The following is a 10203-nucleotide window of genomic DNA, read 5'->3' on the forward strand; positions in this document are numbered from 1 at the left end:
GAATGATTTTTTGCAAACCTTGCAGGGGTATAACAAGAACGTTCATTGGTTTTGTGACAACCCTCTTGTTGTTTATGTGCAATGGCGAAAAGCTGGGCATTGTCACTCGTGTTAGGTAGTGGTTTTGGGGGATAAATATATTGAAGGATAACTCGAATGCTTAAAGTAGGATGATTGGACGCCATGAGCTCCTCAAAGCTTTGCTGTGATGCACAATATTGTCAATAAGACAGCAGCCATATTCAATGAGATTATCGTGCTTTAACTCTCGCGGATTACTGTTCACCATACCCACAATGAGAGACACACATTAATACAACTCCAACTACTGGATCAATAATATATATTTCGTTTGTACATATACATACATAAACCATTGTAATCCAAGTTACTTAGGACGATCAGTTTTTTTTGTGTCTCGGATGCTACTATAATTGTTAATTGAAAGTTCGGAAACGTCCACTTCCGAAGCGCAAATTGATCGCAAGTTGTTTATATAAATAATACAAGCAATATTCAATAAAGAATTTTAAAACTGTACAGCACTGTAAATGGAAAAAGGCAATGTTGTGCATTATATGACTACATGTAAATGTTAACATCATGTACATTGTATCTTTATTTACTTGTATATTGATAAACGTTTTTCTAAGTTTAACATTTTATCATATTTCATAAACGGTCACAATCTGCCAAGCTCTTTCATCGGTATGACATACTTGGTCACAAACTTTCAGTGCAGTGACAAACACTGACACAATCTACCGAGAACTTTCAACGGTATGACATACACTGGCAAAAGCTGCTTATTATTTTCAGTGGTATGACATACACTGTCACAATATGCCGAGTACTTTTAGTGGTATGACATACACTGTCATAATCTACCGAGTACTTTCAGTGGTATGACATACACTTTCACAATATGCCGAGTTTTTTCAGTGGTATGACATACACTGTCACAATCTGCCGAGTACTTTCAGTAGTATAACATACGTCGTCACAACCTGCCAAGTACTTTCAGTGGTATGACATACACTGTCACAACCTGCCGAGTACTTCAGTGGTATGACATACACTGTCACAACCTGCCGAGTACTTCAGTGGTATGACATACACTGTCACAATATGCCGAGTACTTTCAGTGGTGTGACTTACAATGTCACAATCTGCCGAGTACTTTCAGTGGTATGACATACACTGTCACAATCTGCCGAGTACTTTCAGTGGTATGACATACACTGTCACAATCTGCCGAGTACTTTCTGTGGTATGACATACACTGTCACAATCTGTCGAGTACTTTCTGTGGTATGACATACACTGTCACAATCTGCCGAGTACTTTCTGTGGTATGACATACACTGTCACAATCTGCCGAGTACTTTCAGTGGTATGACATACACTGTCACAATCTGCCGAGTACATTCAGTGGTATGACATACACTGTCACAATCTGCCGAGTACTTTCAGTGGTATGACATACACTGTCACAATCTGCCGAGTACTTTCAGTGGTATGACATACACTGTCACAACCTGCCGAGTACTTTCAGTGGTATGACATACACTGTCACAATCTGCCGAGTACTATCAGTGGTATGACATACACTGTCACAACCTGCCGAGTACTTTTAGTGGTATGACATACACTGTCACAACCTGCCGAGTACTTTTAGTGGTATGACATACACTGTCACAACCTGCCGAGTACTTTTAGTGGTATGACATACACTGTCACGACCTGCCGAGTACTTTTAGTGGTATGGCATACACTGTCACGACCTGCCTAGTACTTTCAGTGGTATGACATACACTGTCACAATCTACCGAGTACTTTCAGTGGTATGACATACACTGTCAAAATATACCGAGTACTTTCAGAGGTATGACATACACTGTCACAATCTGCCGAGTACTTTCAGAGGTATGACATACACTGTCACAATCTGCCGAGTACTTTCTGTGGTATGACATACACTGTCACAATCTGCCGAGTACTTTCAGTGGTATGACATACACTGTCACAATCTGCCGAGTACTTTCAGTGGTATGACATACACTGTCACAATCTGCCGAGTACTTTCAGTGGTATGACTTACACTGTCACAATCTGCCGAGTACTTTCAGTGGTATGACTTACACTGTCACAATCTGCCGAGTACTTTCAGTGGTATGACATACACTGTCACAATATGCTGAGTTCTTTCAGCGGAATGACAATATGCCGAGTACTTTCAGTGGTATAACATACACTGTCACAATCTACCGAGTACTTTCAGTGGTATGACATACACTGTCACAATCTGCCGAGTACTTTCAGTGGTATGACATACACTGTCACAATCTGCCGAGTACTTTCAGTGGTATGACATACACTGTCACAATCTGCCGAGTACTTTCAGTGGTATGACATACACTGTCACAATCTGCCGAGTACATTCAGTGGTATGACATACACTGTCACAATCTGCCGAGTACTTTCAGTGGTATGACATACACTGTCACAATCTGCCGAGTACTTTCAGTTGTATGACATACACTGTCACAATCTGCCGAGTACTTTCTGTGGTTTGACATACACTGTCACAACCTGCCGAGTACTTTCAGTTGTATGACATACACTGTCACAATCTGCCGAGTACTTTCAGTAGTATTACATGCACTGTCACAATGTCATACTCGGCCGCGACCCCAGTATTTTAAAAAAAAAATGCGGTTTCGCACTAATACATTTATTTTAGCCGCGCTCTCGCGGCTTCAATATATTTTAGAGACGCGCCTTTCGTTGCAATGTGTCTTTTCACATTCAGTAGAACGAGCTAATTAGCGAATATGTTACCAGCGTAACCACAAATTCTATCATTTATTGAAGAATGTGGTCTAGTTGTAACACTAACATCTGTCAATAATGGGGTCGCAGGTTTAATTTGCTTCCAAGCAAATCACTAAAACAAGTATATTAATCGTCTTCCTGGAAGCACGTTTAATTGGAGTCCCGTGTAACAGGTATGTAAACTGATGCACGTTAAAGCGTAGCTCTAACCTGGGTTACATTCTGTCTGTGCACTAAAAACCTAATATGACTAGCAATCTTATCGGCGCACTCGCTGAATGGGCCTTGCCCGATTGCAAGTAAAACTAAACTTACACACCCAATCAAAATTGGCAATTTCTTAACTGTGTGCTGTAGAGATAATAAAGACAATATGGTGAAAAAAACTCAAACGAGCACACGTCAGCTATTGAGCGTTATTCGTAGCATCTGTATAAACATACATACACAGTGTTAAATGTGTTCATGATTTTAACTCTCCTGTTTTTAATTTATAGTATTTGTTTTCATATATTTATCTTGTGCTAGTATTCAAATTGAGCTATACTCGATACATGCTTATTATGTGCTATTCTTATTTAGTTTTATATATGACAGTTTATATAATTTTATAATAATTTATTTCACTTAATTGATTTAATTTAGAGAAAAAATAAAGTGAGTGTACAATTATGATAGAGTCTCAGATAATAAGCCATTGACCCGATTATTCAGAACTTTGTAAAAGTTAACAACGGGATTAACGACATCGTTGTTAACTTTTAAAGGTGAGATATTTGACGATGTTTCCATATATTGTATAAAACAATTACAACTGAAACAGTTGTCTCAACTCTTGTCAGGAATACTACAGATCATAAGTGTGTCTGTGAAACTTACAGAGGAATATGTGTTTGAACGTTTACAACGATGACGTTAAGAACGTCTGATCAAATCCCGAGGCCCCCATAATGGTCATGAGACTTTTGGCCCGAAACCGATAGTCTCGATTTCGCAAAGTTGAAGCGTAAAAAATAAGAAAGTAATGAAGTTTTTATCGTAAAAACAACCATTAAACATTTTGTCACCCTAGATTGTTAAGTCAAGTATATTCTTTAAAATGTAATGTTCATAGAAATAGTGGTTTTTAAGGGCGATACTATTTCCGGTCCCGGTCTCATCCGGTCCCGGTCTCCTCCGGTCTCTGTTTTCAAAATTTTATTGTAGCTATCGGGCGTGATCGAGAAGGTGTGAATGACAGCGGGGGTAATAGGATTACAAAAGATTACAGTTAATTAAAACATTAGATATTTAATGATAATTATTTCACCATTTATTTCATATTTTATATCAATAAAACAAAAAATAAATTAAGGCAAAGATAAAAACATAATATATGCACATGTTCTAAAATTAATGTAATGAATAACAAACACATTGTGTTTTTTTCCTTATTAAATTCAGTTATAAGTAAACTTTTGATAATAGTAATATAAATAGAAATGCAAGAATACATGTAAATCAAATGTGTAAGTTAACTCAGTACTTCATAAATTCTAACATTTTTGTTTTGTTTAACTATTGATTTTGTTACAAGAGATGCAGTGCCATGTCCAGTTCCTGCATGTTCTATTTTCGCAAATCACTATCGACGAATTCTAGCATTTCACATAAACAGAATGGTTAGTTTTTTTTAAAGTCTAAGGGATCGCGCCTTTTCATTTTCTTTATGAAACAGTTTTTTTTATGTTTTCTAGACTGACTAGATGTTCCCTCATTTCACTGACAACGAGTTTGGCATAAGTATTTACACAGTCATTCTTAAAACAAAATTCTACAGCATTCGCAATTGCAAAGACAGGCATGTCCATTTGACGGTTGTTGTAAACAGGCGCGTAGGAAGGAAATTGACATTGGGGCCGCGGAAGGGGTGTGCTGGGGAGGGGTGTCCCCTCCCGTCGAGATTTTATTTCAATTTTAAGCATTGAAGGACTCGATTTTCTGTGAGTTCAGGTTTTATTTTCGTGTTTTTATCTGAACCCTTTTTCGGTTGAAATAACATTGTAAGCAACAGCGATATGTAAATTATTGTGCAATCATAAACTATTATAAACACCAGTATTTATTTCTCTTTAAATATTCATATTTGCACAGTCTCACAATGTATGTTAAATAACTAATTGGCACAGTTCACCTCTTCATAGTGAAGCCACGAGTGTCTTTAGAACCATTTCGTGTTGAATACCCCATGTTCAGTTTTTTAGTGCCAAAAGATCTCTTTGGAAATCTTAAACTTCTAGGCAGATTTGAAACGTCCATTTTATTGTCAAGGAACTCTTCGTAACAGGCTTATGACAATACACAATAATGGCATACCATGAAAGGTGTAAATGCGATATACAACGCGTGTCAGAGATTAGCGCATGTCCCTCGATCGTTAAGGACATGATAAATGGATAAGCCAGTTTTATTACACACGCACGGCTTCTGTTCGCTTCATACCTTAAAAATATGGTTGTTTATTATAGTAAATGATTGTTATGCAATGGGTCTTGTAAAGTTAAGAAATAATACGATAATAACATATAACCAAATTCAAAAATAATCAGCGTCAGATTTCTTAAACAGTTAGAGATTTATTGCAAACTTAAAGTTGACAAATAAAATATATTCTGCTAAAGTTGTGTAATAATGACGAAGGTATTCGAATTTATTCAATGTAAGCGAATAGCACAAAAAATATATACGAACAATGGAGACGTAATGTTTTTCTTACTTAAGAATGGCGCAACTTCATATAAACACTCTTCATCTAGCTGTAGATCTTGTGTACTTTTTCACCATTCATTGATTTACTTGTTTACATGCTATGAATACTGTATGTTTTACGCAATAAACATATCTTATCGTAACGACATGCATTGGTCGGATATGCAACCATGGAAACGTTTTCAATTGTAATCATTGATTTTACACAATGCTTCAAAGAGAACCGTGCACACTCATAGCTGGACTGCTTAAACAATATTATATGTGTTTGTTTTTAAACAGAAGAGAAAAACAATAAACCAACTTGACAAAACACAATTTAAAACGTGCAATTCTAAGTTTCTTCATACTCTAGCCGTCCTTAATCCTTTATTAAAAAAAATGAACATTTTTATTGCCATCGCATCTTTCTCTACACTTTTAACAAATTGCATAAATAGTTTAGGCCTATAACAAATTGCATAAATTAAGACATAATGTTTATATATGTTATTCTATTTTGTTACATATAAAAGCAAATAAGATTGTAAAATTAGTTTAACAAACATCGGCAACACAATCCGTCGCCTCGGGCCATAAGTTATGAACCGGGAATTATGAGACCGGATGAGACCGGATTTTACGAGGAGAGACCGGGAAATAGTATCGCCCGTTTTTTAACCACTTTCTTTCGTATTGTTTATTACTTTTGGTGTTATCTCCCGTAGTTGTCATGTGCTATTTTTATGCCCCCACAAAGTGGCGGCATATAGGGTTGCCCTTGTCCGTACGTACGTCTGTACGTACGTACGTCCCGAAGATTGTTTCCGATCTAATTCTTGAAAACTGTTTGTCCAATCCTCACCAAACTTTAAACACATGTTTGTGACCATAATATCTTGATCAAGTTCGATAGTCATGGAAATCGCTTTAGTCATTTAGGAGTTACGGCCCTTTTTTGCCAAAAATACTTCAAAAATATATGTTTCCAATCTAATTCTTGAAAAGTATGTGTCCAATCCTCACCAAACTTTACATACATGATTGTGACCATAATATCTTGATCAAGTTCGATAGCCATGGAAATCGCTTTTGTCATTTAGGAGTTACGGCCCTTTATTTGCAAAAAAAGACTTGAGATTATCCTGAATAATCATTATGGCTTATTTTCTGTGACAAAAAATCGAAGTGGGGGCATCCGTGTCCTATGGACACATTTCTAGTTTAACCCAAATTTGAGGATGTAGGTCTAGCTGAACTAAAGGCATTTACATCAAATTATAGGAATTTGTTGGTAAGTAGAATTATTTTCATTGTTTAAGCATATAATTTTACGAATGTGTATATCTTTAATGTAATGCAATATATTCTAAATTCGGTTAAATGGATGGAACTTGATCGCAGGAAAACAAAACGGAAGTGAAATTTGACAGTGTGACATTGAAAATGTAAACAAATCAAAAGCCAGCAGATATTCCTTTTTTGCATACTTATGATGACTGAAAAAGGACATAATCAATTTTTCATCATCTTACCGCGGCCAACTATCAATAAAATTATTGATGGATTTTACAAATTAATTTTGAGTTGCAGTTTAACTGTAATTTTAGCTATGTTGATGAATTAAAAGTTGTAGATGAACTTTTTTAGCAATGTTGACTTATGTGCATAACATATCATCTCATGAGGTTCAGGTACATTGAAATAAATTTCTGTTATGATGAAGATGATCATGATGATTATGAAAATAATAGACTAATGCAGTTGGGGAAAATGTTTATATAGAATTTGAGCACAATACTGTAAAAGCCAGGACCAATATTAATGACTGTAGCTGCAAGCTGCTTTTTGGGAATGCATGACATTCAGACTAACAGGAACTTTCTTTGGCATGCAATATTGTGTACATGTTGATCTGCCGGGGCATCACCCCAACTATAAACAGTTAAAGATTTGTATTTCTGTAATACATATTTTTACAACATTATGATCAAATGTGAATTTCAGGTCAAGCACCTGCTGTACATAGAACAACAATCCATTACAGCTTTGATTATGCCGAGCAGGTCTTCTACACATACTAGGCACAGCAAGAAGGCCCTGCTTTGAAGTGTTCTGTAAATCATATGGTAAATCTTATTTATAAATTGAGTGGTTAATACAGTTTTGCCATTTGACTTAATTATTATAGGGGAAATGGAAAACCTTTATATTTTGTAAATTCACTGAAAAAACAGAGAAGCACTCACATTTGCTCTGGGGCGCTCTTGTTTAAATATTTTATATCCCCTTTATTCAAAGTTCTTACTTGAACATGAAATTATAGTGTAAATAAATATATATATATATATATATATATATATATATATATATATATATATATATATATATCTTTTCTATTTCAAAGTCTGTTTTTTCAGGTTCACAGATATTTATCTCAGTGATAAGGGTTTAGCTGTTATGTGGCCAATGGTGTGGTACCTCATTTTCAACATCATCCATATAGAGAAGACTCTGCATACCTGCACATTGACAACTGTGTTGTGCGGAATAAAAACAATGCAGTCATTGGGTATGATTGACAAAAACAGTGTTGAAATACATCACTTATGCACTGCATATTGACACATGAGAACATTAGAATAACAAAACAATGTAACATTTATTATTTTTTCAATACAAGTAATCAGAAATCTCAAAATATTCATTAGACTTATAAAAATATTTTGGGCTTAAATCTGTTCTCTTAACTTCTCTAAATGTCATGGAATGAAGGCAATCAGTTCAATAAATTGTATGTTATTCTATGTTTAAGGGTCTGATGTATTCTGAAGGGAGAGAAACAGCATTTACTAAAATGGAAGCAGGTGACATAAAGTTCAGTCCTGTCAGAGATTTGGTCTGTGGAAGGTAAGTTGTAAGATTATGATTTTTTTTTTTAATTTTGGTGCTTTAAATGTCGATTTAAAGCCAAATTAAAGGATTTTGTGTACAAAAAATATTGAAGTTTGGTACTTTATTTAGATACTGATGTTGGTTATAATACCTTATTATGTGAAAGAAAGCTTGTGTTAAAACAATAGGTATTATATCATAATATAAACAACATGTTTATTTAATTAGACCAAATGGAGGCAGCACACATCTTTTGTGGATTGATGACCTTGGCAAACTGGTTATATTCTATATATATTATTGACTGGTTGGAGTACACCAAGAGACCCCTGAAGTACATTCTAAACTTAAGGAAATATCATCACTTCAGGTATAACAAAAGTATTATGCACAGTATCACTGCCTGTGTATGTATATCTAGACTAATTTTCCATTTTATTCAGATGTGAGTTTTGATGTTCAAGTTAATTTGCATAATTATTCCAAACACTAAGTATTGTACATATGAACATTATTTTTCAGAACTTCAGCTGACAACCCAGTGAGTGAATTCATGAGAGAGCATGCCAAGGACAGTGAGATTGAAGTTAAAATTGACAAGCCCACAACAATGGCTTTTCCATGGAGAGTACCCTGAACGCATCCAACTAAAAGGACTTGATGCAAAAAGGCTCTGATACCTTAAATAAGTGAAAAGAACTTTTCAGTATACTGATATGTGATCTTTATAAACTAAATCAATTTTTTTTTGACAATTATTTTTCAATAGAAACTTGTTTATGTGAAATAAGGTTACCAGTGATTTTGAGTGATAAACTGTGGTTTTAGCAAATGAGTGATGGAAGGGTGCTGCACCCAGTCTTTTGTTGGTAGAACTCTTTTGCCATAATGGAGACCACTTTATGATTATTAATTATTAATACAAACTTAAAAAAATCTGGCAGTTGAAGCCTATAAATGCTTGAATTGAAGACATTTATAATACTGTTTGTCAAAATTAGTTAATTCACAGCCTGATAAAATGTACCTTAGCAACTTTTACCTATGAATAAGCATCGAGAATATCATTTGTCATGTACTATGTGGCCAATTGCATACTTCTTGAAACTACATAATGACTTGTACATGCTAAGTAGTTAGTATGTTAAGAAATTGTTTTCATTTTGTAAATGTGCCCATTTATTAACTGATCTTATTATATACTAGTGTAAATTATGCAGTATTGTTATGTTTATTAAATTAAGAGTATATTAACCACCATTTCATGTTTTATGAGCTATGAATGACTATACAAAAATCACATTTGAGGTTAAGTTGGTGTGATACTGATCATGTTTGTGGCCTGTTGCCATGGTAACCAGGATAAAAAACAAACCCTTTAAGACCATTCAAAGAAGATAAATAATAGTTAATTACAGTGGTAACATACTTTAACCTCTACATATACATTGATTTGTATTAGGTGCAAGTTCCAGCCTAATGTCAATTTATTGTGAAAAATTTCCAATAAACTACAGCAAATAGTTTTTATTTATTCTGACATTTGTCAAATACATACACCAGGTACAGTAAGGTTTGAGGATATCAATTAACAAATCAACTATCACCGAATGCTTCAAATGACTTTTATTTGTATATTTAAATGCAAATTTAACCCCAAAACGCCTTTTTTCAATAATGGTTGCCATGGTAACCAATTAATTTTCATTTATTTTCTCAATAATAATTGAGAATGGTTTTGAAAAT

At 34.7% G+C, this 10203-nt stretch overlaps 1 long non-coding RNA gene across 1 annotated transcript; it reads left to right on the plus strand.

Annotated features, from left to right (window-relative positions):
- Window positions 1-6785: 6785 nt before the first annotated feature.
- On the plus strand, window positions 6786-8745 carry LOC128239162 (uncharacterized). The gene is made up of 5 exons (XR_008261833.1): window positions 6786-6856; window positions 7570-7691; window positions 7983-8134; window positions 8378-8472; window positions 8686-8745. It is a non-coding gene; the product is annotated as an uncharacterized LOC128239162 (long non-coding RNA).
- Window positions 8746-10203: the final 1458 nt, after the last annotated feature.

The sequence above is a fragment of the Mya arenaria genome, chromosome 1, assembly GCF_026914265.1.
Source record: "Mya arenaria isolate MELC-2E11 chromosome 1, ASM2691426v1".
In the NCBI taxonomy this organism is placed as follows: domain Eukaryota; kingdom Metazoa; phylum Mollusca; class Bivalvia; order Myida; family Myidae; genus Mya; species Mya arenaria.